Raw genomic sequence first — 24,275 nt, 5'->3', positions numbered from 1 at the left:
ACACAACCTGACCTGCAATGTCAGTAGGTGAAAAATAAGGTTTCACTGAGGAATGGCCCTTTGATGAAGCAAAACATTTAAAATCAGGGCAGTCCATTCATGCGGATGGGCGCACACTTTGGGGGTACAGCTAAGGCCATGAGGTCACAGCAGGGCTCTGGGGTCACAGCAGGCTGAGCTCACAGCAGGCCCTGAGGTCACAGAGGTGCCAGAGCCCCGTGGTTGCACAGCAGCACAGGGAGCCAGCAGTCAGTCCCTGAGCACAACTGTTGCGGCAGCAGCGGCGGTGGCAGCAGCGGTGCTGACATTGGGACAGCGGTGTCGGGACAGCGGTAGCAGCAAGAGTTGCGGGACTGGCAGAGGACAAGGCACCATGGCCCTTGCTCTGTGCCTCCTACTCCTGCTGCTCCTGGCCGTGGCCCTGCCTGCCAGGGCTGCCCAGGCTGCTCCGCTGCAAGCGCGGCGAGCAGGTGAGCCGGCAGCCTGGCTGCCCTTTCCCAGGACAGCGCTCCCTGCTCCCTGGGAAGCACTGGGGATAGTTTGCTCTGTGTGTGAGGGAGAGAGTCCCAATAGGCCCTGGGCAACCCCATATTCCTCTCCTGGAATGTTGCACAGGACAGGGAAAGAGTGTGGAGAGTGACCAGGAGCCAGCCCAGAGCTTCCCAGTCCCCTGTGCAGCTTTGGCCATGTCTATTCACATCTGGCTCCCATCGCCTTACCCAGCCCCCTGCAGTGCCCAGTTCCCTAAGACGGAAGGGGATGCCAACACACTATGAATTACAGAATCACGGAATCACTGGGTTCGAAGAGACCATCAAGATCATCAAGTCCAACCCATCCCTAAAACCTCAACTACACTATGGCATGGAGTGCCACTTCCAGTCTTTTTTAAAACACATCCAGGAATGATAACTCCACCACCTCCCCGGGCAAACTGTTCCAGTACTTCACTACACTTTCTGTAAAAAGCTTTTTCCTAATATCCAGCGTATATTTCTCTTGGCAAGCTTAGGACTGTGTCCTCTCATTCTGTCAGTTGATACCACAGAAATGATTCTGATCTGTGCTCCCTTGTAGATTGGGATGCTAGAAATGTTTTTCTGGCACCTTGGCTGGAAGATAGATTGGATCCAGGTAAGATATCTATATTTACCATAGAATAGTGATTGACAATCTGGCAAGAACCAGGTGACAGAAGCTTCTCTGGTTGTTGAGTTACAGATGTGTCTGCCGAGGGGAATTTTCCAGCTCCTGGGCTGGATGAAGCACGCAAGCCCGAATACCATGGCAGGGGTGAGTAGTGTGTCCCTGCTTACCCCACAGGCTGAGACCTGCTTTTGTGGGATCCATTCCTGGGAAATTGAACTGCTTTCTTTTAAGGTCCTCCAACAGGACAGACCCACGCTAAAGGAGAAAATGAATCCCTGACGCCTTCTGAACTTGTAGACCAGATGCTGAATGATCTGGAGAGACGCCGTGGTGGGTGCATTTCCCTCATGCTTCCCCTGGCACACAGCAGCCAGGGGCTTTGGCTGCACATCTAGACACTCCGTGCCCGGCACAGCAGGAAGGGATCCATGGCAGCCTCGCTGCCCCGCTGCTGCATTCACTCCCTGCAGGGCTGTTTGCCAGTCTGGCCTGGCTGCAGCTTCTGCCCAGCCCCTGCAGGAAGGCATTGGGCATTAGCTCACAGGCAGCTCCAATTGCACAACAGGACATGCTCACCGTGAGATTCCCCACAATTTCCTGGTGTCCAGGCAGATCAGGAGGCACAACTGTTTGGAGGAGGAAGGGTTTTAGGGAGAGACCCCAAAGCCCATCTGATTTCCTGAAGCCTATCCATGACTTCGACAAGCATTCCCACCTGAAGATGACACCTATCCAATGGGGAGTACCTCCATCTGATCCAGCTGTCCCTCTTCCTTTCCCCAGAAATGAAAGTAGAGCCTGTGCAGATGGAAGCACTCCCCAGAGGAAGCAGTGGTTCCGTGCCAGTCTCGGCTGCAGAAAGGGATGCCATGCCAGGCACAGGCACAGGAGGTAATTGCTGTGCCTCTGGGCCTGAGCCCTGCTGAGGCTTGAGCTGCCCTCTCTGCTGCTTGGCAGTGCAGGCACAGCCTGGACTAGAGCGGCACAGCCCAGGGGAATTATCCCGAGCAGGCTCAGGGCACTCGGGTCCTGAGCAGTCCTGCTGGGGTCCCTCCATGGGAGACATGTCCTGAAACCTGGCAGTGACTGCACGGGGTGCCCACGGTGGGGAAAGGACAGAGGGGGAGAGCAAGGCTCCAGTGTGTCCTGAGAGGGCCTGGCTGTTTGCCCTTGGGATCTGGGGGGTGTCCCCACAGAAGGAGGACAGGAGGGACAGAGGGAGGGAGGGATGGATAGCTGTGTCACTGCCTGCTGCAGTTTGCCCCCATGTTTTAGGGAGGATTTCCTCTGTGTGTGAGGGAGAGAGCCTTGGGGCCCTGTGCTGCTCCAGCCACCCCTCCCAGGGATGTTGCTGAGGGCAGGGAAAGAGTGTGGAGGGTAATCAGGAGCCAGTCCAGAGCTCCCCAGGCCCCTGTGCAGCTTTGGCCATGTCCATTCACATCTGGCTCCCACGGCCTTACCCGACCCCCTTGTAGTGCCCAGTTCTCTGTGGCAGAAGGGGATCCCAGCATGCCACTGATATCGTTCTGATCTCTGCTCCCTTCTAGATTGGGATCCTGATATGGATTATTTGGTAGTCCTGGTGCATAACCATTTTAAGTCCTTGGAGGATGCTGAAGGCAAGTTCAGTGTGACTTTCCTGACAGAATAATCAATGTCCATGTGCAAGAGCTTGCTCATGCTACATTTCCCTTTCACATAATCTCAGGGTTAAAGTAATCTGGAAATCTTCCCCTGCTCCCTTCTGGAGCTCTGAGGGATCCCACAGGATCACTGTCAGTGGGAGGAAGGAGCATTTAGCTTTCCATCTTCCTCCTGTGTGCAATGACAGTGTGTCCTTCTGTGTGCTCTGTGCAGTCACAGAGAAGGGCAGAGAGGGAAGGGGCCGGGCCCAGGGCTGTGCCCCGGGGCTGAGCCTTTGGCAGCTCCTTTGCCAGCCCCAGGGAGCCTGAGCTGCTCCTGCTGCCACTGCCAAGCCCTGGCCCTGCCCGGGGCTGGCTTTAGAGCTGCTGGCAGCTCCAGGGAGTCCTTTCTGCCCCAACTGCCCTGCAAGGGGCTCCTTCCATCCCAGTGTGGGGCCACTGCAGGCACGAGGTCCCCCTGCCCCTGCTTCAGAGTGGAAGGCAGAGCTGAGGGAGTGCTTTGGAGGGCACCAATCACCCAGGTGCCCTCACTGCCACTCGGGCCTGAAGGAGAATCTTCAGCAGGGTCACAGGAGCTGTTGCCTCCTGGCTTTCTTTGCAGCTAACTCGGTTGGTGAAAATGATCTGGCTTCCCAACCCATGTCCAGGACTGAGCCTCTGGGAGATGGTGAAGGTAAGTCAAGGCTTTCCTCCCTAGGAGAGCTGCCAGCTCATGAGCCCAAAACTTGGCCAGCGAGACAGAGCTTCAGGTGACAGCACAAAACAATGCACGTGTGTAACTCATCCTACGCTTGCCCCTCACAATTTCTGCTCAGCACTAGCAGTTGTTTGGAGGAGGGAGGGCCCTGGCCCAGCCCCAAAAGCCCAGATATTTTGTGAATCTTATCCCCATTTTTGATTATCAGGCTGCCCTGAAGATGGCACCAAAGAAATGGTGAATTGTTCCATCTGATCCAGCTGTTGTTTTATGTTTCTCAAGTGATGGACCAAAAGGCTGTGCAGATGGAGGAACACCCAGGAAGAAGCAGTGGCTCATTGGCAGCCCCTGCTGCAGGAAAGAAGGCAAAGCCAGACACGGGCACAGGCACAGCAGGTAATTGCTGTGCTGGGCTCAGCCCTGGCCGGGGCTGTGTGGCAGCAGCTCTTCCCCCAGGGCCTGCCCTTGCCCAGCCCGGCAGCAGCCAAAGCTGGAGGCGCCTCGGCTTCCAGGCCTCTGGAGCTGGTTCAGAGCCCCAGGGAAACGGGACTGGTGCAGCAACGTCCCTGGCGCTGCAGCTGCTGCGGAGCTGGCCCTGAGTGCCCAGAGGCCCAAGGCACAGGAGCAGCCCCGAGCGGGAGCCCTGCCGCCAGCCCAGGCCAGAGCCAGCCCTGGCTCCCGACTGGGCAGGGGCTGCGCTGGGTCCTGACAGGGCCTGAGCCTGTCCCCTGGGGCTGGGGGAGCTGTCATGGGGCAGGGAGGGCCAGGGGTGGCAGTGGCTGCTCAGGGATGGCTTTGGCCCGTGTCCCTGGCAGCAGCCACTGCCCAAGCAGCTGCGCTACCCCCGGGCTCTCCTCCCGGCCTGCTGGGCTTTGTTGGCTGGCACAGCCTGTGCCAAGGGCCGGCAAGGTGCCTGCAGGCCCCAGCTCTGGGGGAAACAGAGAACGTCCTGCCCATATCCACCGTGCTGCCAGCTCAGCAGTGCAGCACAGCACGGGCTCACGCTCCCCATTGCTCCCACAGATGTAGCCGGCAGCACAACACGTGTTCCCGATGCCCAGAAGGGCCTCAGAAGCGGTTTGTGTCAGGGAACTCGCTGTTTGTTGGAGTTAATGTCCATTGTGGCTGGTGGGGAGCTTGTCTTCACGTTGTGCTGCATTGGAATCTGGTATTCCTGGAAGAGAAGACGGTGAGTGTTTTGTGCTCTCCCCCTCCAACAGCTTCTTTTGAAAGTCTAACGTGGACAGGGAACATTCCCATTGAGGCTGCAGTGGAGTTGTGGCCAGTCCATGTTAGTCCAAATAACTCTCCTGAGGGTTCTGCTGCTGCCCAGTGCTTCCATTGGCCTCTCAATTGCTGGGCCTTGTCCTGGGGGCCCCGCTGGGGCAGCAGCCAGTGCTGGCTCCCACTGAGGCTGCCTGGCCAAGAGCAGCCCAGGGGCACGGGGCAGAGGCAGAGGGAGGTGGGGAGGAGAAAGAGCAGGGCCGAGATTGCCCTTGGAAGGCAGAGGCGCTCTGGGGCCCGCTCCTGGCCAGGGACCCTGCCCAGAGCCGTGCCCTGCTGGCCGGGGCCTTGAGGGGCAGCTGTCCAGCTGGGCCCAGCTGTGCCAGCAGCTCCAGCCGTGCTGGGGAGCCTTGCCAGCTCTGGGCCCTGCTGTGCACGAGGGTCCCTGTGTGCCACTGGCAGCCGGGGCCTCAGACACCTCCTCTCTTCACAGGCACCATCTTGAAGAAAAGCTGAAAGCTGGTGGCTGGTCACGAGACCTCTGCAGCCAGAAGAGCAATAGCAGCAGCTCTGAGTCTGATGATGAGTCTGATGAGTTTATATTTGCCCCTCCAACCCTTGTGGTGCTTGGAGGCGACAGGCCCAGCACTCCATGCAGGGCTGAAGGTGAAAGCCCTAGAACAGGATTTAGAAGTGCTCAAGTTAGCACTGTCTGAGAGCTTCCTAAATCACCTCTTCCCTGTTAATAAAGAGATGGAGCTGTCACCCCAGTCTCTGATGGCAGTAGCAGCAAAGGCCACCTGGTACCAGCACTGGCTGAGCTCCCTGCCCAGGGGCAGCTGGGGATGGGCATGGTGTGGGCAGGCAGGAGCCAGGCAGGGGCTGCTGCGACCAGCGGTGGGGCCCCGAGGGGATGGGGCAGCCCATGCTGAGCGTCCCTGGGCTGAGGGACATTTCCTTCCGTGGGATCATCTGGGCCCAGACCTCCTCCAGTGCCATGCCCAGGAAAAGAGGGAAGCCATCAAGAGTATCTCCAGGGACACAGCCTGACCAGCAATGTCAGCAGGCAAAACAAAGCTCCTCCCTAATTAACACACACTTGATAGGACCTAATTGATGGGCCATCACCAATGCAGGGTGCTGCACAGGGTCTGCTGCTCTCAGCCAGGGCCAGAAGGAAGGGAAGGGAAGGGAAGGGAAGGGAAGGGAAGGGAAGGGAAGGGAAGGGAAGGGAAGGGAAGGGAAGGGAAGGGAAGGGAAGGGAAGGGAAGGGAAGGGAAGGGAAGGGAAGGGAAGGGAAGGGAAGGGAAGGGCTGTGTGGCCTCAGGGTCTGACAGGGCTGGATAGCAGCCCCAGAGACACAACAACCCAGGTGCAACCAGACTTTATTTCCAGGTCGAAACACTCGGCACAGCTGGCCTGGACTTCCCTGTAGGGCACGTGGGGGCTTTGGAGTCCCCCTAAGGTGCACGAGGGGCTGGGGTCCCTTGCGGCACACCCAGGGATATTTTAGGTTTCCTCTGAGGCATGGAGGGCACTGGGGTCCACTTCAAGTCATGCAAGGGATTTGGAATCCTGTGTGAGGCATGCAGAGGGTTTGGGATCTCTCCCAAGGTGTGCAGTGAAATAAATGGGCAGGAGATCTTTCTCCTTTTTAATGCCTTTATTAAGAAGAATCAGCTCAGGTGGGGAGAAATTGACAGGTCGTGCCCACACCGCCGTTGCTCCCAGGCGTGGCACGAAGGAGGAGGATGATGCAGCTTTGTCCGCTGGTCTGCAGACAGAGCTGGGGACTCTGTCCTCACGGGAGAGTCGTAGAGTCCTAGCTTGTTTGTTTAAAAACCCAGGGTGTCTCTTTAATCAGTATCTTTTTAGGTTAGGGTGAGAAACAAAAAGGTCCAAGCAGGTATGGGACTATGCTCCCATCCTTAGACGTCACTTAAGTCACTTGTTGGCTCGTGATTTTAGGGGTTTTTCTTGTAAAAACTGTAAAACTGTAAAAACCCAGGGTGCAATGCATTTCTCATTTGCATGCTGGCTCTGGTGTCACTGCCCATTCTCTTTACCCTGGAGGGTCTTTCCTGGTGTCTTCTTGGCAAGCGGCCAGCATCAGGGAAACAATAGTTAATCACTGGCCATTAACGGGTAATTAAGAACTTTTTCTTTGGCAGAGAAACCAAAGAAGTCTGACCGGTCTGACTTGTTTTTTTTAACTCTGAAACTTAAAAAAAAATACAACTTTCTATTCATAACATGCAGGGTGCTGGGATCTCTCCTGAGGCACATGTCGGGGTTCTGGGGTCTCATTTCACATGTAGAAAGAGCTGTGGACTCTCATAAGCGTGCAGGTGCTTTGTGTCCCTCCTGCTGCATGCAGTGGGGCTGGAGTGTCTGCTGAGGCACGCAGGGGACGGGGACCTCCAGCAGTCCCTCCCGGGCCCGTGCGGCTCGGGGCTGCCGCGGCCCAGGGCCAGCCGCCGTGCCGGGATGGCGGTGGCGAGGCGCCGAGGCGGAGCTGCCCCGCCGGGTCACGCTGCACCGGCAGAGAAAAGCCAAATGTGACAGACTAAACTTGACTCTAGGAAAGGGATGCCTCAGCAGAGGGTCTGGGGACCTGTGGTGCCAGCCAGTGGCCCGGCACTCGGACACAGCAGGAAGACCCCAGACTATCACACTTCACCTGGGAGGGTAGAAAAGCTCAGGGGTTCTTTGTTCAAGATCCCCCAGAGGCACCAGCTGAAGCTGCCATAGATCCACCTTGATAAAATTGTTTAAAAAGATCCAGAGGTCTGACACTCTGCTGTGGAGGACATTCCACAGGTCATATTTGCCCAATTATCCAATCAAAAAAACCAAAAAAACAAACCCAAACAAAATGAAATGTAACAGCAATTTGAATTATGTAGCTTAATATATACACAATTGAATACACTCAAAATATTGACAATATCATTTCGGATAAATTACGAATAATTTGGTCGTGATAATAGCATATAAGCAAAAATAACCTCACGGGGTATGCGTGGGGTACGGAGTGCAGGGCTTTTGGACCCCCGTCACCTCATGTACAGGCTTGTCAAGCCAACATTCCCCTTTTTATGCTGTATGTCCTTACCATCTCCTCCCATTTTCAATTCATCACACTTGTATCACTGCCCTCATCATCACCTTTACCACTCATGCTCCACACTTCTTTAAGTAAGTTGTACCACGCTTTGGGGATCTTCTTTGAGGAAGGCCTCTCCTCTTCCTCCATGTCCTGGAGTTCACCTTTTGGATTACACATGTGCACCAAGCTGCTACAGTATAAGCCAATAGTGTGTTCTAACATTAAAACAGTGAATCTCATATAATCAACATTTTACTGGTGTCCAACCAAATTCTCCTCTCTTCCAACTAAATTCAGTCATTGTTATCTCTTGCTTCCTCCTGTTCTGAACATCTGCAGGAGAACGGTGGGGAGGGGGGGGGGAACCCTCCATTCCTTTTCTTGCTTGGCATTACACCTTTAACTGTTTTATTATTTCCAAATATTAATTACTTTATCAATATTGATTACTCTTTCAATCTTGTCAGCATGAATCATATCTATTTACCACACACAGTTCTCATCTTTTGGGCATTTAGGAGCTTTTCACTTTGCTTTGCACCCAAGGAAAATATACCCCCAAATGTGCACAAATAACTCCTTCAGCATGTCCTCCTTTCAGCTGTTTTTTCCATTGTTCTCTGCTATCTTGTCCTCATCTTTCCACAATTCCTGTGTCTATTCAAGTCCAGCCTGGGACCGTGCACGCATTTGCTTTAGTTCTGTAGTGATTTATGCCCAGCCATCCTGCCAACCACACCCATTTCAATGTTGCAACAACCTAACTCTGGGCTGCAGTATGTGAATCACACTCTGCTGTGTGAGATGGCAGAGCACCAGAGCAGGCACTGAAGAAGGGACATTCGGTACATTAGTGAAGTGAGTGCTGGAACCTGGGCTAGCTCTTAGAACTCCGGCACTATGGCAGGAGTCGGGAACTGCCTCGCTATGGGGATTTACCAGAAGCAGAGCCTTTAGTGCCACTTGCTCTCCAGTGCCAGACACAAGCCACGACAGGGACGAGGCACAGGAGAAAGGAGGAGGCTCCCTGTCTTCAGGTTCCGCAAGGAACAGCTTAGTCCAGGCGAAGAGAACAGGATGAGAAGCCCCTAGCTGTACTGCCCAAGGGGTTTTGTACACATACAAGTCATGGGGTGGATGCAAACAATGAACCAATAGGGAATCCTCAGGAGAGGAGTGAGGGGATTACAATAAGTGTCTGGGGCCAATTGGGGTAGGAGGGTGGAGAGGATGAGTCACAAGGGCCAATGGGGTTTCCAGGAGTAGGGGAATTCCACAGGGGAATTGCAGTCATGGATTACCCAAAGATTTGGGAACCAAGGTGTTGGGTTGCCTTGACAGGCAGGGAAAGAGCTGGAACAAGGGGTGGGGAAGGGCACGAGGGACAGTTTGGAGGGAGGGTAAAACCCACAGGTAAACCAACTCAGGAAAAACATGGGGGCACAACAGAGCTCTTAAACAAGACTTGAAATGGAATCAATAAAATAAATTTGAACTGCAACAATCAAGAGCATCTTGAGGGACGCAGCCTGACCAGCAATGTCAGCAGGCAAAAGAAAGGTTTTGCTGAGCAATGGCCCTTTGATGAAGCAAACCATTTACAATCAGGGCAGTCCACTCATGCGGTTGGGCGCACACTTTGGGGGTACAGCTGAGGCCATGAGGTCACAGCAGGGCTCTGGGGTCACAGCAGGCTGAGCTCTCAGCAGGCCCTGAGGTCACAGAGGTGCCAGAGGTGCCAGAGCCCCGTGGTGCACAGCAGCACAGGGAGCCAGCAGTCAGTCCCTGAGCACAACTGTTGCGGCAGCAGCGGCGGTGGCAGCAGCGGTGCTGACGTTGGGACAGCGGTGTCGGGACAGCGGTGGCAGCAAGAGCTGCGGGACTGGCGGAGGACAAGGCAGCATGGCCCTTGCTCTGCGCCTCCTACTCATGCTGCTCCTGGCCATGGCCCTGCCTGCCAGGGCTGCCCAGGCTGCTCCACTGCAAGCGTGGCGAGCAGGTGAGCCGGCAGCCTGGCTGCCCTTTCCTGGGACAGCGCTCCCTGCTCCCTGGGAAGTGCTGGGGATGGTTTTGCCCAGGGCTTTAGGGAGGGTTTCCTCTGTGGGAGGGAGAGAGACCCCACGGGCCCTGGGCTACTCCAGCCACCCCTCCAGAGATGTTGCAAAGGGCCTGCTAAGAGGTTGGAGAGTGACCAGGAGCCAGCCCAGAGCTCCCCAGGCCCCTGTGCAGCATTGGCCATCTCCATTCGCATCTGGCTCCCACAGCCTTACCCAACCCCTGCAGTGACCAGTTCCCTAAGTCAGAAGGGGATCCCAGCACACCATGGAAATGGTTCTGATCTCTGCTCCCTTCTAGACTGGAATCATGACATGGGTTTTCAGGAAGTCCTGATGAAGGATGGTTTGAAGTTCCTGGAGGATGCTGGAGGCAAGTTTTCACTCTGCCTTTCCTGAGTAAATAATCAGGATCAATTCAACAAAAGCTCACTTATTAACCAGTTCCCTTAACATAATCTTAAGGTTGAAAGAATCTGGAAACCTTGCCCTGCTCCCTTCTGGAGGCCTGAGGGCTCCCACAGAATCACTGTCAGTGGGAGGAAGGAGCATTTAGCTTTCAGTCCTCCTCCCGTGTGCTTTGCCAGTGTGTCCTTCTGTGTGCTCTGTGCAGTCACAGAGAAGAGCAGAGAGGGAAGGGGCCGGGCCCAGGGCTGTGCCCCGGGGCTGAGCCTTGTGGGCAGCCTGAGGATCTCCTGCAGTGCCACAGGAGCTCTTCTGTCCTGCCTTTCTTTGCAGCTGAACCTGCCGGTGAAGGTCCCACATCCAGGACTGAGGCTCTGGGAGATGGTGAGGGTAGGTCAAGGCCTTTCCCCTGGGAGAGCTGCCAGCTCAGAGCCCAAAGCTGGGCCAGGGAGGCAGCGCTGCAGGTGCCAGCACAGAACCATGCACGTGTGTGCCCTCGCCCTGCACGATCCCCTCACTGCCGCTGCTGCGGCTCAGTGGTGCCCATGCAGATCAGCAGAGATGGCAGAAGCTTCTGTGGCTGTTGAGTTACAGGTGTGTCTGCGGGGAGGACTTCTCCAGCTCCAGGGCTGGATGCTTGGCCCCAACCCAGCTCCCATGGCATACGTGAGTAGTGTGACCCTGCTGACCTCAAAGGCTGAGCCCTGCATTTGTGGGATCCATTCCTGGGAAATGGAAGTATTTTTCTCTAAGTTCCTCTGACAGGGAAGATGCAAGACACAAGAGACAAGATATCCCTGGAACCACCCAAACAGACGAAGCAAGAGCTGAAGGAAATGCGGCAGGGAGGACAAGGTGGGTGCATTTCCCTCATGCTTCCCCTGGGACTCAGCAGCCGGGGGCTTTGGCTGCACATCTGGACACGTCGTGCCCGGCACAGCAGGAAGGGATCCATGGCAGCCTCGCTGCCCCGCTGCTGCTTTCACGCCCTGCAGGGCTGTTTCCCAGCCTGGCCTGGCTGCAGCTTCTGCCCAGCCTCTGTAGGAAGTTATTTGGCATCAGCTGACAGGCAGCCCAAAGTGCAAGACACCCTGAGATCCCCCACAATATCCAACCCTGCAGATTAGGAAAAGGGTGGCTGTTTGGAGGTGGAAGTGCTCTCATTATGCCACTGTTATCTGGCCATTTTCCTGCTCCATAAATTTCACAAATATTACCTCTGATGCCACCGCCCAAGTGGGAAACAGCACCATCTGATGTATCTGTCTCCCTTCCTTTGTCAAGAGATGGACATAGTGCTTCAGTGGAAGGTGGCATTTCTTGAAGGAAGCACTCCATCTTCGGTGCCAGCCCCTGCTGCAGGAAGGAAGGCAATGCCAGACACGGGCACAGCCACAGCAGGTAATTGCTGTGCCGGGCTCAGGCCTGGCCGGGGCTGTGTGGCAGCAGCTCTTCCCCCAGGGCCTGCCCTTGCCCGGCCCGGCAGCCAAAGCTGGAGGCGCCTGGGCTTCCAGGCCTCTGGAGCTGGTTCAGAGCCCCGGGGAAACGGGACTGGTGCAGCAACGTCCCTGGCGCTGCAGCTGCTGCGGAGCTGGCCCTGAGTGCCCAGAGGCCCAAGGCACAGGAGCAGCCCCGAGCGGGAGCCCTGCCGCCAGCCCAGGGCCAGAGCCAGCCCTGGCACACAATGGAAACAGTTCTCATCTTGGTTTGCTTCCAGACTGGGAGGCTGGGAAGGATTCTCCATTAGCCTGGCGCTCTGAAGTTGTGAAGCCCTCCGAGCATTCTGCAGGTATGTTCTCACTATCTCTACAAGGCGTAATGTTTGACTGACTGGTCAGGACCAGGTGACAGAAGCTTCTCTGGATGTTGTGTTACAGGCGTGTCTGCAGGGACGACCTCACCAACTCCTACCTTGGATGCTGCACAAAAGCCCAGCTCCCATGGCAGGGGTGAGTAGTGTGTCCCTGCTGACCCCAAAGGCTAAGCCGTGCTTTTGGGAGATCCATTCCTGGGAAATGGAACTACTTTCTCTTAAGGTCCTACAACAGGAGATGCCAAAGACATGGCAGGCAAGAAATTTCGGGACCCATTAGAAATCTTGTGGCATATGCTGAAGGAACGTCTGCAGAGAAGACAAGGTGGGTGCATTTCCCTCATGCTGCTCCTGGGACTCAGCAGACGGGGCCTTTGGCTGCACATCTGGACACGCAGTGCCCGGCACAGCAGGAAGGGATCCATGGCAGCCTCGCTGCCCCGCTGCTGCTTTCACGCCCTGCAGGGCTGATTCCCAGCCTGGCCTGGCTGCAGCTTCTGCCCAGCCTCTGCAGGAAGGCAATTGGCATCAGCTGACAGGCAGCCCCAATTGCACCACAGTCCATGCCCACCCTCTGATCCCCTGCAATTTCCTGGTGTCCAGGCAGATCAGATGTTGGGGCTGTTTGGGGAAGGAAGCAGCCTTGGGTTGTCCCAAAATCCTGGGTGTTTTCTGATCCTTATCCATTGCTTTCACAAGTGATGCCTCCTGAAATTGTCCCCTTCCCCATTCCCTGTCAGGAATGTTTCCATCTGATCCAGCTGTCTCTTTTCCATTCTCCAGAAACAAAGGAGAGCCTGCGGAGAAAGAAGCATTTCCCGGAGGAAGCAGTGGTTCTGTGCCAGCCTCTGCTGCAGGAAGGGAGGCCATGCCAGGCACAGGCACAGGAGGTAATTGCCGTGCCTCTGGGCCTGAGCCCTGCTGAGGCTTGAGCTGCCCTCTCTGCTGCTTGGCAGTGCGGGCACAGCCTGGACTAGAGCGGCACAGCCCAGGGGAATTATCCCGAGCAGGCTCAGGGCACTCGGGTACTGAGCAGTCCTGCTGGGGTCCCTCCATGGGAGACATGTCCTGAAACCTGGGAGTGACTGCACGGGGTGGCCACGGTGGGGAAAGGACAGAGGGGGAGAGCAAGGCTCCAGTGTGTCCTGAGAGGGCATGGCTGTTTGCCCTTGGGATCTGGGGGGTGTCCCCACAGAAGGAGGGCAGGAGGGACAGAGGGAGGGAGGGAGGCATAGCTGTGTCACTGCCTGCTGCAGTTTGCCCCCGTGCTTTAGGGAGGATTTCCTCTGTGTCTGAGGGAGAGAGCCCCAGGGCCCTGTGCTGCTCCAGCCACCCCTCCCAGGGATGTTGCTGAGGGCAGGGAAAGAGTGCGGAGAGTGAGACCAGGAGCCAGCCCAGAGCTCCCCAGGCCCCTGTGCACCTTTGGCCATGTCTATTCACATCTGGCTCCCACGGCCTTACCCGACCCCCCTTGCAGTGCCCAGTTCCCTGTGGCAGAAGGGGATCCCAGCACACCCTGGAAAGTGTTCTCATCTGTGCTCCGTTCTAGATGAGGGTGCTGGGAAGGCTTCTCCATCAGCTTGGATGAAGAAAGTTTTGAAGCCTTTGGAGCCTCCTGCAGGTATGTTGTCAGTGTGCCACCAAGGAAGAATTGTAGACAAGCGGGCAGGAAGCAGGTGACAGAAGCTTCTGTGGCTGTTGTGTTACAGATGTGTCTACAGGGAGGACTTCTCCAGCTTCTCCAGCTCCTACCTTGGATGCTATACGCAAGCCCAGCTCCCATCACAGGGGTGAGTAGTGTGTCCCTGCTGACCTCAAAGGCTGAGCCTTGCTTTTGTAGGATCCATTCCTGGGAAAAGGAAATATTTTTCTCTAAGGTACTCCAACAGGGAAAGTCCAAGATACAACAGATAAGATGTCCCTGCAACCATCCAAACAGATTAGGCAAGAGCTGAAGGAACCCCTGCAGACAAGAGAAGGTGGGTGCATTTCTCTCATGCTTCCCCTGGGACTCAGCAGCCAGGGGCTTTGGCTGCACATCTGGACACGCCGTGCCCGGCACAGCGGGAAGGGATCCATGGCAGCCTCGCTGCCCCGCTGCTGCTTTCACGCCCTGCAGGGCTGTTTCCTAGCCTGGCCTTGGCTGCAGCTTCTGCTCAGCCTCTGCAGGAAGGCATTTGGCATCAGCTGACAGGCAGCCGAAACTATAACACACCCTGAGATCCCCCACTATATCCAGCCCTGCAGATTAGGAAAAGGGTGGCTGTTTGGAGGTGGAAGAGCTCTCATTATGCCACTGGAATCTGGCCATTTTTCTGCTCCATAAATTTCACAAATATTACCTCTGATGCCACCGCCCAAGTGGGGAACAGCTCCATCTGATGCAGCTGTCTCCCTTCCTTTGTCAAGAGATGGACATAGTGCTTCAGTGGAAGGTGGCATTTCTTGAAGGAAGCACTCCATCTTCGGTGCGAGCCCCTGCTGCAGGAAGGACGGCAATGCCAGACACGGGCACAGCCACAGCAGGTAATTGCTGTGCCGGGCTCAGGCCTGGCCGGGGCTGTGTGGCAGCAGCTCTTCCCCCAGGGCCTGCCCTTGCCCGGCCCAGCAGCAGCCAAAGCTGGAGGTGCCTCGGCTTCCAGGCCTCTGGAGCTGGTTCAGAGCCCCGGGGAAACGGGACTGGTGCAGCAACGTCCCTGGCGCTGCAGCTGCTGCGGAGCTGGCCCTGAGTTCCCAGAGGCCCAAGGCACAGGAGCAGCCCCGAGCGGGAGCCCTGCCGCCAGCCCAGGGCCAGAGCCAGCCCTAGCACACAATGGAAACAGTTCTCATCTTGGTTTGCTTCCAGACTGGGAGGCTGGGAAGGATTCTCCATTAGCCTGGCGCTCTGATGTTGTGAAGCCCCCCGAGCATTCTGCAGGTATGTTCTCACTGTCCCACCAAGGCGTAATGTTTGACTGACTGGTCAGGACCAGGTGACAGAAGCTTCTGTGGCTGTTGTGTTACAGATGTGTCTGCAGGGACGACCTCACCAACTCCTACCTTGGATGCTGCACAAAAGCCCAGCTCCCATGGCAGGGGTGACTAGTGTGTCCCTGTTGACCCCTCAGGCTGAGCCCTGCTTTTGTGGGGTCCATTCCTGGGAAATGGAACTACTTTCTCTTAAGGTCCTCTGACAGGAGAGACCAAAGACATGGCAGGCAAGAAATTCCAGGACCCATTAGAAATCATGTGGCAAATGCTGAAGGAATGTCTGCAGAGAAGACAAGGTGGGTGCATTTCCCTCATGCTTCGCCTGGGACTCAGCAGCCAGGGGCTTTGGCTGCACATCTGGACACGTCGTGCCCGGCACAGCAGGAAGGGATCCATGGCAGCCTCGCTGCCCCGCTGCTGCTTTCACGCCCTGCAGGGCTGTTTGCCAGCCTGGCCTGGCTGCAGCTTCTGCCCAGCCTCTGCAGGAAGGCATTTGGCATCAACTGACAGACAGCCCCAATTGCACCACAGTCCATGCCCACCCTCTGATCCCCTGCAATTTCCTGATGTCCGGGCAGATCAGATGTTGGGGCTGTTTGAGGAAGGAAGCAGCCTTAGGTTGTCCCAAAATCCTGGGTGTTTTCCTGATCCTTATCCATTCCTTTCACAAGTGATGCCTCACCTTTCCCATTCCCAGTCAGGAATGTTTCCATCTGATCCAGCTGTCTCTTTTCCATTTTCCAGAAATCAAAGGAGAGCCTGTGCAGATGGAAGCACTCCCCAGAGGAAGCAGTGGTTCCGTGCCAGCCTCGGCTGCAGGAAGGGAGGCCATGCCAGGCACAGGCACAGGAGGTAATTGCCGTGCCTCTGGGCCTGAGCCCTGCTGAGGCTTGAGCTGCCCTCTCTGCTGCTTGGCAGTGCGGGCACAGCCTGGACTAGAGCAGCACAGCCCAGGGGAATTATCCCGAGCAGGCTCAAGGCACTCGGGTACTGAGCAGCCCTGCTGGGGTCCCTCCATGGGAGACATGTCCTGAAACCTGGCAGTGACTGCACGGGCTGCCCATGGTGGGGAAAGGACAGAGGGGGAGAGCAAGGCTGCAGTGTGTCCTGAGACGGCCTGGCTGTTTGCCCTTGGGATCTGGGAGCTGTCCCAGCAGAAGGAGGGCAGGAGGGAGTGTAGGAGGGAGGCATAGCTGTGGCACTGCCTTCTGCAGTTTCCCCCAGGGCTTTAGGGAGGATTTTCTGTGAGTTTGAGGGAGAGAGCCCCAGGGCCCTGGGCTACTCCAGCCACCCCTCCCAGGGATGTTGCTGAGGGCAGGGAAAGAGTGTGGAGAGTGATGAGGAGCCAGCCCAGAGCTCCCCAGGCCCCTGTGCAGCTTTGGCCATGTCCATTCCCATCTGGGTCCCATAGCCTTACCCGACCCCCTTGCAGTGCCCTTTTCCCTGTCGCATTAGGGGTTCCCAGCATGCCACAGATATGGTTCTGATCTCTGCTCCCTTCTAGACTGGAGTCGTGACATGGGTTTTCAGGAAGTCCTGATGAAGGATGGTTTGAAGTTCCTGGAGGATGCTGGAGGCAAGTTTTCATTCTGTCTTTCCTGAGTGAATAATCAGGATCAATGCAACCAAAGCTCATTTATAAACCATTTCCCTTAACATTATGTAAGGGCTGAAGGATTCTGAGAATCTTTCCCTGCTCCCTTCTGCATCCCTGAGGGATCCCACAGGATCACTGTCAGTGGGAGGAAGGAGCATTTAGCTTTCAGTCCTCCTCCCGTGTGCTTTGCCAGTGTGTCCTTCTGTGTGCTCTGTGCAGTCACAGAGAAGAGCAGAGAGGGAAGGGGCCGGGCCCAGGGCTGTGCCCCGGGGCTGAGCCTTGTGGGCAGCCTGAGGATCTCCTGCAGTGCCACAGGAGCTCTTCTGTCCTGCCTTTCTTTGCAGCTGAACCTGCCGGTGAAGGCCCCACATCCAGGACTGAGGCTCTGGGAGATGCTGAGGGTAGGTCAAGGCCTTTCCCCTGGGAGAGCTGCCAGCTCAGAGCCCAAAGCTGGGCCAGGGAGGCAGCGCTGCAGGTGCCAGCACAGAACCATGCACGTGTGTGCCCGCGCCCTGCATGATCCCCTCACCGCTGCTGCGGCTCAGTGGTGCCCGTGCAGATCAGCAGAGATGGCAGAAGCTCCTGTGGCTGTTGAGTTACAGGTGTGTCTGCAGGGAGGACTTCTCAAGCCCCAGGGCCAGATGCTTGGCCCCAACCCACCTCCCATGGCATGGGTGAGTAGTGTGACCCTGCTGACCCCACAGGCTGAGTCCCGCTTTTGTGGGATCCATTCCTGGGAAATGGAACTACTTTCTCTTAAGGTCCTCCAAAAGGAAAGACCCAATTATTTGCCGCCAAAACGTCTCATGACTCAGATGAATTCTGGAGACAAACACAGAAGGAAGCACCCCGAGGACAAGGTAGGTGCATTTCTCTCATGCTTCCCCTGGGACTCAGCAGCCTTTGCCTTTGGCTGCAAATCTGGACACGCCGTGCCCGGCGCAGCAGGAAGGGATCCATGGCAGCCTCGCTGCGCCGCTGCTGCTTTCACACCCTGCAGGGCTGTTTCCCACCCTGGCCTGGCTGCAATTCCTCCCCAGCCTCTGCAGGATGGAATTTGGCATTAGCTGATAGGGTGCCCCAACTGTACTGTGGGCCTGAGATCACCTGCCATTTCCCAGTCTCTGAGAAGATCAGGAGGTGCAGCTGTTTGCACAAGGGAGTGCACTGGCCCAGCCCCAATTACCTGGGCTTTTTCTTGATCTTTACCTGTGACTTAGACAAGCATTGCCTCCTGAAGGTTCCACCTCCCCAGTGGGGAATATTTCCATTTGATCCAGTTGTCCCTTTTTACCTTTTTCAAGTGATGGACCAAAAGGCTGTTCAGGAGGAGGAACACTCAGGGAGAAGCAGTGGCTCATTGGCAGCCCTAGCTGCAGGAAGGAAGGCAAAGCCAGACACGGGCACAGGCACAGCAGGTAATTGCTGTGCCGGGCTCAGCCCTGGCCGGGGCTGTGTGGCAGCAGCTCTTCCCCCAGGGCCTGCCCTTGCCCGGCCCGGCAGCAGCCAAAGCTGGAGGCGCCTCGGCTTCCAGGCCTCTGGAGCTGGTTCAGAGCCCCGGGGAAACGGGACTGCTGCAGCAACGTCCCTGGCGCTGCAGCTGCTGCGGAGCTGGCCCTGAGTGCCCAGAGGCCCAAGGCACAGGAGCAGCCCCGAGCGGGAGCCCTGCCGCCAGCCCAGGGCCAGAGGCAGCCCTGGCTCCCGACTGGGCAGGGGCTGCGCTGGGTCCTGACAGGGCCTGAGCCTGTCCCCTGGGGCTGGGGGAGCTGTCACGGGGCAGGGAGGGCCAGGGCTGGCAGTGGCTGCTCAGGGATGGCTTTGGCCCGTGTCCCTGGCAGCAGCCACTGCCCAAGCAGCTGCGCTGGCCCCGGGCTCTCCTCCCGGCCTGCTGGGCTTTGATGGCTGGCACAGCCTGTGCCAAGGGCCGGCAAGGTGCCTGCAGGCCCCAGCTCTGGGGGAAACAGAGAACGTCCTGCCCGTATCCACCGTGCTGCCAGCTCAGCAGTGCAGCACAGCATGGTCTCACGGTCCCCATCGCTCCCACAGATGCAGCCGGCACCACAAGACCTGTTCCCAATGCCCAGGATGGCCTCGGAAGGGGTTTCTATCAGGAAACAGGCTACTGGCTAGCAATACTGGCATTTATGTTTTGTTTGGAGCTTGTCTTCGTGTTGTGCTTGTTTGGAATCCGGTATTTGGAATCGGGAAGAGAAAACAGTGAGTGTTTTGTTGCTCTCCCCCTCAAACAGCTTCTTTTGAAAGTCTAACGTGGTCAGGGAACATTCCCATTGAGACTGCAGTGGGGTTGTGGCCAGTCCATGATTGTCCAAATAACTCTGCTGAGGGTTCTGCTGCTGCCCAGTGCTTCCACTGGCCTCTCAATTGCTGGGCCTTGTCCTGGGGGCCCCGCTGGGGCTGCAGCCAGTGCTGGCTCCCACTGAGGCTGCCTGGCCAAGAGCAGCCCCAGGGGCACGGGGCAGAGGCAGAGGGAGGTGGGGAAGAGAAAGAGCAGGGCCGAGGTTGCCCTTGAAAGGCAGAGGTGCTCTGGGGCCCGCTCCTGGCCAGGGACCCTGCCCAGAGCCGTGCCCTGCTGGCCGGGGCCTTGAGGGGCAGCTGTCCAGCTGGGCCCAGCTGTGCCAGCAGCTCCAGCCGTGCTGGGGAGCCTTGCCAGCTCTGGACCGTGCTGTGCACGAGGGTCCCTGTGTGCCACTGGCAGCTGGGGCATCAGCCACCTCCTCTCTCCACAGGAGCACCTCGGGACAGGAGTTTAAAGACGGTGGCTGCACCTCACACCCAGAGAGCGTGAGCAGCTCCTCCAGCAGCAGGAATGGCCCGGACAGCCCTCTCAAGTGTTCTGTGAAGAGGACCCCAGAAGAGCCGTCGACAAGGAAGCGTCTTATTGCCCCGTAGTTCCCACTGCCACCTGCTCTCCCCATGGGCCTCCCCAAGCTTCCTTTATTCCTTTTTTTCTCTCCGTCTGTCCCATCCCAGCCAACCCGAGTTCCGCTAGGGACCCCAGGACCAGCCCAGCACCTTCCAGCACATCCTGAGACCAACACATCCCTTCCTCTGCCCCTGAGCCCCCTGGCCTTGCCCTCTAGGCAACACTGAAGGTTGTGGAGGATTTTGTGAACAGCTGGCTAGCTAACAAAGGTCACACTGACATAATACCGTTAATTAAGCAAGAAGGAGACGAGGATAGGAGTCAGCAGTCAGTGTCCAAACCTGGCAAGGGCACTGTGCCCTTGGTGCAACATCAGGATGGATCGTTAGTTAGAAACATGAAGAAAATATGTAAACAGCTGCAGCATAGTAGCCTCAAGAATGATAAGGTAGGCGTAGTTAGCTGATAAGTAACTAACCAATAATGAGCTCGCTTTTTGCAATATGTATTAGCCTCATTAACACCAATATAAATGTATGTGCCTATCAATAAAGTTTTGAGATTTGCTGATCACTCATATTGAGTGCCGCATTTCTTCCGCCGATTACCACAAATGGTGACCCCAGACGTGATATCGGTAATGGCAACCACGGTGGATCGGTGAACGAGTTCGGGTCCTACAGCAGCAAGGACGGCGAATAAGCACTGCTGAAAAAGCGAAAAGCGCCGCGCCCTGGGTGACCTTATAGAAGAGCCCGGCCGATACGTGCTGCCGAAACCTTGAAGGGCTGCAACAGCGCTGACGTTCTCAAAAATGGAAATGGAAAGGCAAGCAGCATATGATTTATTTACTTGCTTTTTAAAAAAGCGTCAGGTTAAGGGCATAGATTTGCAGAAAGAGCTCCCACAGTTGTTAGCCTATGGGTATGCACAAGGAGTTTTTCAAAATCCTCATACAGTGCATGAATTAACAGAGTGGCGTAAGCTCGGGGACAAGTTGTGGGAGGCAGCTATAGATGAGGATAAAACTGCAAGGAAGTTAGGAAAGCTATGGCGAGTCGTGCACAATGAGTTATTACAACATCAGGTAGAAAAGAAAGCTGCGCAGCAAGCTAGCGTAGCATATGATAAGAATAAGAGTCATGGGGACTGCTACGACTGTCCGTTACCCCCTACCACATCTACAGTCGTTTTGCCACCAACATCGGCTCCTCCTTCAAGCAGCAGCTCACCCCCCGCGGATGCTGTAACAGCACCGTCCGCACCACCTGTGCCATGGCCAGACCCTCCGTTTCCTCCTCCTTGTAATGAGCCGATCCCTGGGGCAAAAAGTGACCTAGCGGGGGCCGTCGCAAGGGAGCGAAGGGAGGCATGAGCGGCGGTAGCAAAAGAGATCATGGATTCGGGGGATAGTGGAGCTATAGCTGCAGCGGTGGAGGTTGCTTGTCCGGTGGTATTTTCGCCTGTGCAGGGGAACAGATATGAAGCCACAATTACAGCGCTGGACTGGAAGCTGCTGTCACAATTACGGTCCACAGTTAGTCAGTTTGGGGTGACCCGTGAGCCCACAAAACAGATACTTGATTACATCTGGGGGACTCAGGTATTACTGCCGGCTGATTGCAGAGGAGTAGCGAAGCTTATCTTCACTCAGCATCAGCAGCTCTTGTTTAATGCACACTGGCAGGCACTTTGCCAGGAATGTGTAGCGACACAACGGCAGCAAGGCGACCCGTTACACGGAATAACCCTGGATGAGCTAATGGGTTCAGGACCTTTTCTTCGTACAGAGCAGCAGGCATTAATTGGTCCTGAAAAATGTCGGGAGGCTATGCGCTTAGTACGAATGGCCATAGACAGGATAAAAGAGCCAGGCGGGGTCCCCTCTTATATGGGAATAAAGCAAGGAAGAGATGAATCATTTGGATCTTTTATAGATAAGGCAGCCGCTGCTATCGAAGGGGCGGGAGTCCCTGACTTTATGACAGGTGCTTTACTGAAACAATGTGCACTCCAGAATAGTAACCAGGCTACAAGGAACGTATTAAATACCTTAGGAGCTAATTGGTCTATAGAGGAAGCGTTAGAACGATTGGCAAATATGCCCATAGGGAATCAGCTGATGTTAGTAGAAGCTATTAAGGAGTTAGGTGTAGGATTGCAAAAACAAGCGGCAGCTTCGCAGAGTCAGGTATTAGCTGCTCTTGCACCCCTACAAGCAGCGGCTATAAATAAGCCACGGGCTCCATCTACTGGCCGATTTAAATGTTACCGGTGCGGAGGCATGGGACATACGCGACGAGACTGTCAGACAGCTGGCGTCTGGTGCCAGAGTTGTCGCTCGGATACCCACAGCACCGGAGCTTGCCGATACCGCTCGGGAAACATAAAGACGAGTGCGTTCAACAGCCGCCGCGCCCAGACACAAGTAGCCGCTGCCAACACCTCGGCCCAGCTGCACTCCAGCCAGCCACTGCCGGGAGCCTCGGGCTGGACGTGGCAGCCTCAGTAGCGATAACACTGATGACCACCCAACCGGAAAAGGTGCCGACTGGAATAAAGGGACCAAGCATCATTAATGGACAACCTATGGGAGCTTTGCTTCTGGGACGATCGTCGGCCACCATGATGGGATTATTTGTTTTACCTGGAGTAATAGATGCTGATTATACGGGAGAAATCTACGTCATGGTACATACTCCTTTTCCACCGATACAAATCGAGAAAGGGCAGAGGATAGCCCAATTGGTTCCATTGGAGCAGATTGCTAAAACATTGCCCCCTTGTCAATTACAGTCGAGGGGAGAACGAGGCTTTGGTTCCACTGGAGGACTTACTTTATTAACAATGAATTTGAATGATCGGCCTAAGCGCACTGTAACAATAGAGCATCTGGGGGGGAGACAAACCTTGGAAGGTTTATTAGATACTGGTGCGGACTCCAGCATTATTAGTCCAGATTACTGGCCTCACAACTGGCCATTACAGCCAACCACAATGACAGTTACCGGGGTTGGGGGCCTGACACTTGCTAGAAAGTCACCCATGTTGTCTGTAACTATTGATGGAAAAACTTTACGGAATGTTTTTTCAATTGTACCCTTACCCCCTACAGTGCAGTGCCTCATTGGTCGGGACATTCTGGCTCAACTGGGAATAGTGTTGACAAATGAGCACCCTTTGGGCTAGTGGCCATTGCGTGGACTTTCCCGATCCCGCTGACCTGGACCACGGATGTCCCAGTATGGGTTAAGCAATGGCCACTAAAAAGGGAAAGTCTGGAGCAAGCACATATGCTAGTACAAGAACAATATAAGCAAGGTCATTTGAAGTTGTCGACCAGCCCATGGAATACACCTATTTTTGTCATTAAAAAGAAATCAGGAAAGTATCGCTTGCTACATGATTTACGGGCTGTAAATGAACAAATGGAACCTATGGGAGCCTTACAACCAGGCTTACCTAACCCAGCAATGTTGCCAAAGGACTGGCCATTGTTAATTGTAGATCTTAAGGACTGCTTCTTTACTATTGCTCTTCACCCTAGAGATACCCGAAGGTTTGCTTTTACTTTACCGGCATTAAATAGGGAAGAGCCAGATAAGAGGTTTGAATGGGTTAATCTTCCACAGGGTATGAGAAACAGCGCCACCTTATGTCAATTGTATGTTGACAATGCTTTACAACCCTTACGGCAAGCCTGGTCCGAAACCATCATTTATCATTATATGGACGATATTCTATTTGCTCAGCAGCAACCTCTTACAGGTCAACAAATTCAAAAAATACATGATGCTCTGAAACTACATGGGTTGGTTGTAGCTCCTGAAAAAATTCAACTATCTGCACCCTGGAAGTATCTAGGATGGACACTTACTGGTCAGGTTGTTACCCCCCAGAAACTGCAATTAAACGTTGAAATACGTACATTGAATGATGCCCAAAGGTTACTTGGTGATTTACAATGGCTGCGTCTTATTGTGGGCATCCCGAATGAGCTATTAGATAAACTTCGACCCTTACTAAAAGGAACTGATCCGGCACAGCCTGTTCATATAACCTCTGAGCAGGTTAGGACATTACAACAGATACTGGACTGTGTGACACAAGGCAGTGTCCGGAGACGAGACCTTTACCTCCCTATACAGCTGACAGTTTGGTGTGGAACTAAATACTTACTAGGTGCACTTACTCAGCAAAACAGAAAAACGGGGGAGGTGTGGGCTTTGGAATGGATATCTCCTCCACTTCAACAGCATAAAACCCTTCTTCAAAAAATTGAAATTTTGGCTGAGTTGCTCAAAAAGGGTCGTGAACGGACACTACAGATCATGGGAAAGGAGCTTGCTCAGATACGGGTACCAATGAAGAAAGATACATTGACCTGGTACCTGTTAAACAGTGTGGAATTACAAGAGGCACTGTTGGGAGCTGGAAGTGTGATTGCCACTGATGATATCCCCAATATACCGTTGAATTGGATAGGGCAACGGGGTTGGATTCAATGCCCAAAAAGGTCACAGAAACCCCTGTCAGGATGCCATAACAGCCTACACGGATGCAGGAAGAAAATCCAGAATTGCTGCAGTGACCTGGCAGGAAAAGGGACAATGGCACCATCAGATTCTCCAGGCCTCCGAGTTGGATACTTTACAAACGATGGAGTTATTGGCTGTTGTTTGGGCCATGATGCATTTTTCTGGGCCCCTCAATATAGTGACAGATTCTTT

At 55.2% G+C, this 24,275-nt stretch overlaps 3 long non-coding RNA genes across 3 annotated transcripts; all 3 read left to right on the top strand.

Moving 5' to 3' along the window:
* The first annotated feature begins 517 nt into the window (after nt 1-517).
* On the top strand, nt 518-3,110 carry LOC135307057 (uncharacterized). Its single transcript, XR_010367798.1, has 4 exons — nt 518-1,293; nt 1,381-1,479; nt 1,933-2,040; nt 2,697-3,110. It is a non-coding gene; the product is annotated as an uncharacterized LOC135307057 (long non-coding RNA).
* A 9,781-nt stretch (nt 3,111-12,891) lies between these two features.
* LOC135307550 (uncharacterized) lies at nt 12,892-14,606 on the top strand. The gene is made up of 5 exons (XR_010368285.1): nt 12,892-12,984; nt 13,644-13,715; nt 13,804-13,884; nt 13,972-14,073; nt 14,504-14,606. It is a non-coding gene; the product is annotated as an uncharacterized LOC135307550 (long non-coding RNA).
* A 3,373-nt stretch (nt 14,607-17,979) lies between these two features.
* Nucleotides 17,980-20,113, top strand: LOC135307056 (uncharacterized). The gene is made up of 3 exons (XR_010367797.1): nt 17,980-18,079; nt 18,708-18,878; nt 19,409-20,113. It is a non-coding gene; the product is annotated as an uncharacterized LOC135307056 (long non-coding RNA).
* Nucleotides 20,114-24,275: the final 4,162 nt, after the last annotated feature.

This window comes from Passer domesticus, chromosome 9 (assembly GCF_036417665.1).
Source record: "Passer domesticus isolate bPasDom1 chromosome 9, bPasDom1.hap1, whole genome shotgun sequence".
Classification (NCBI taxonomy): Eukaryota; Metazoa; Chordata; class Aves; order Passeriformes; family Passeridae; genus Passer; species Passer domesticus.
Note: the sequence above shows the minus strand (reverse complement) of the source record. Positions and strands in the feature narration are given on the sequence as shown.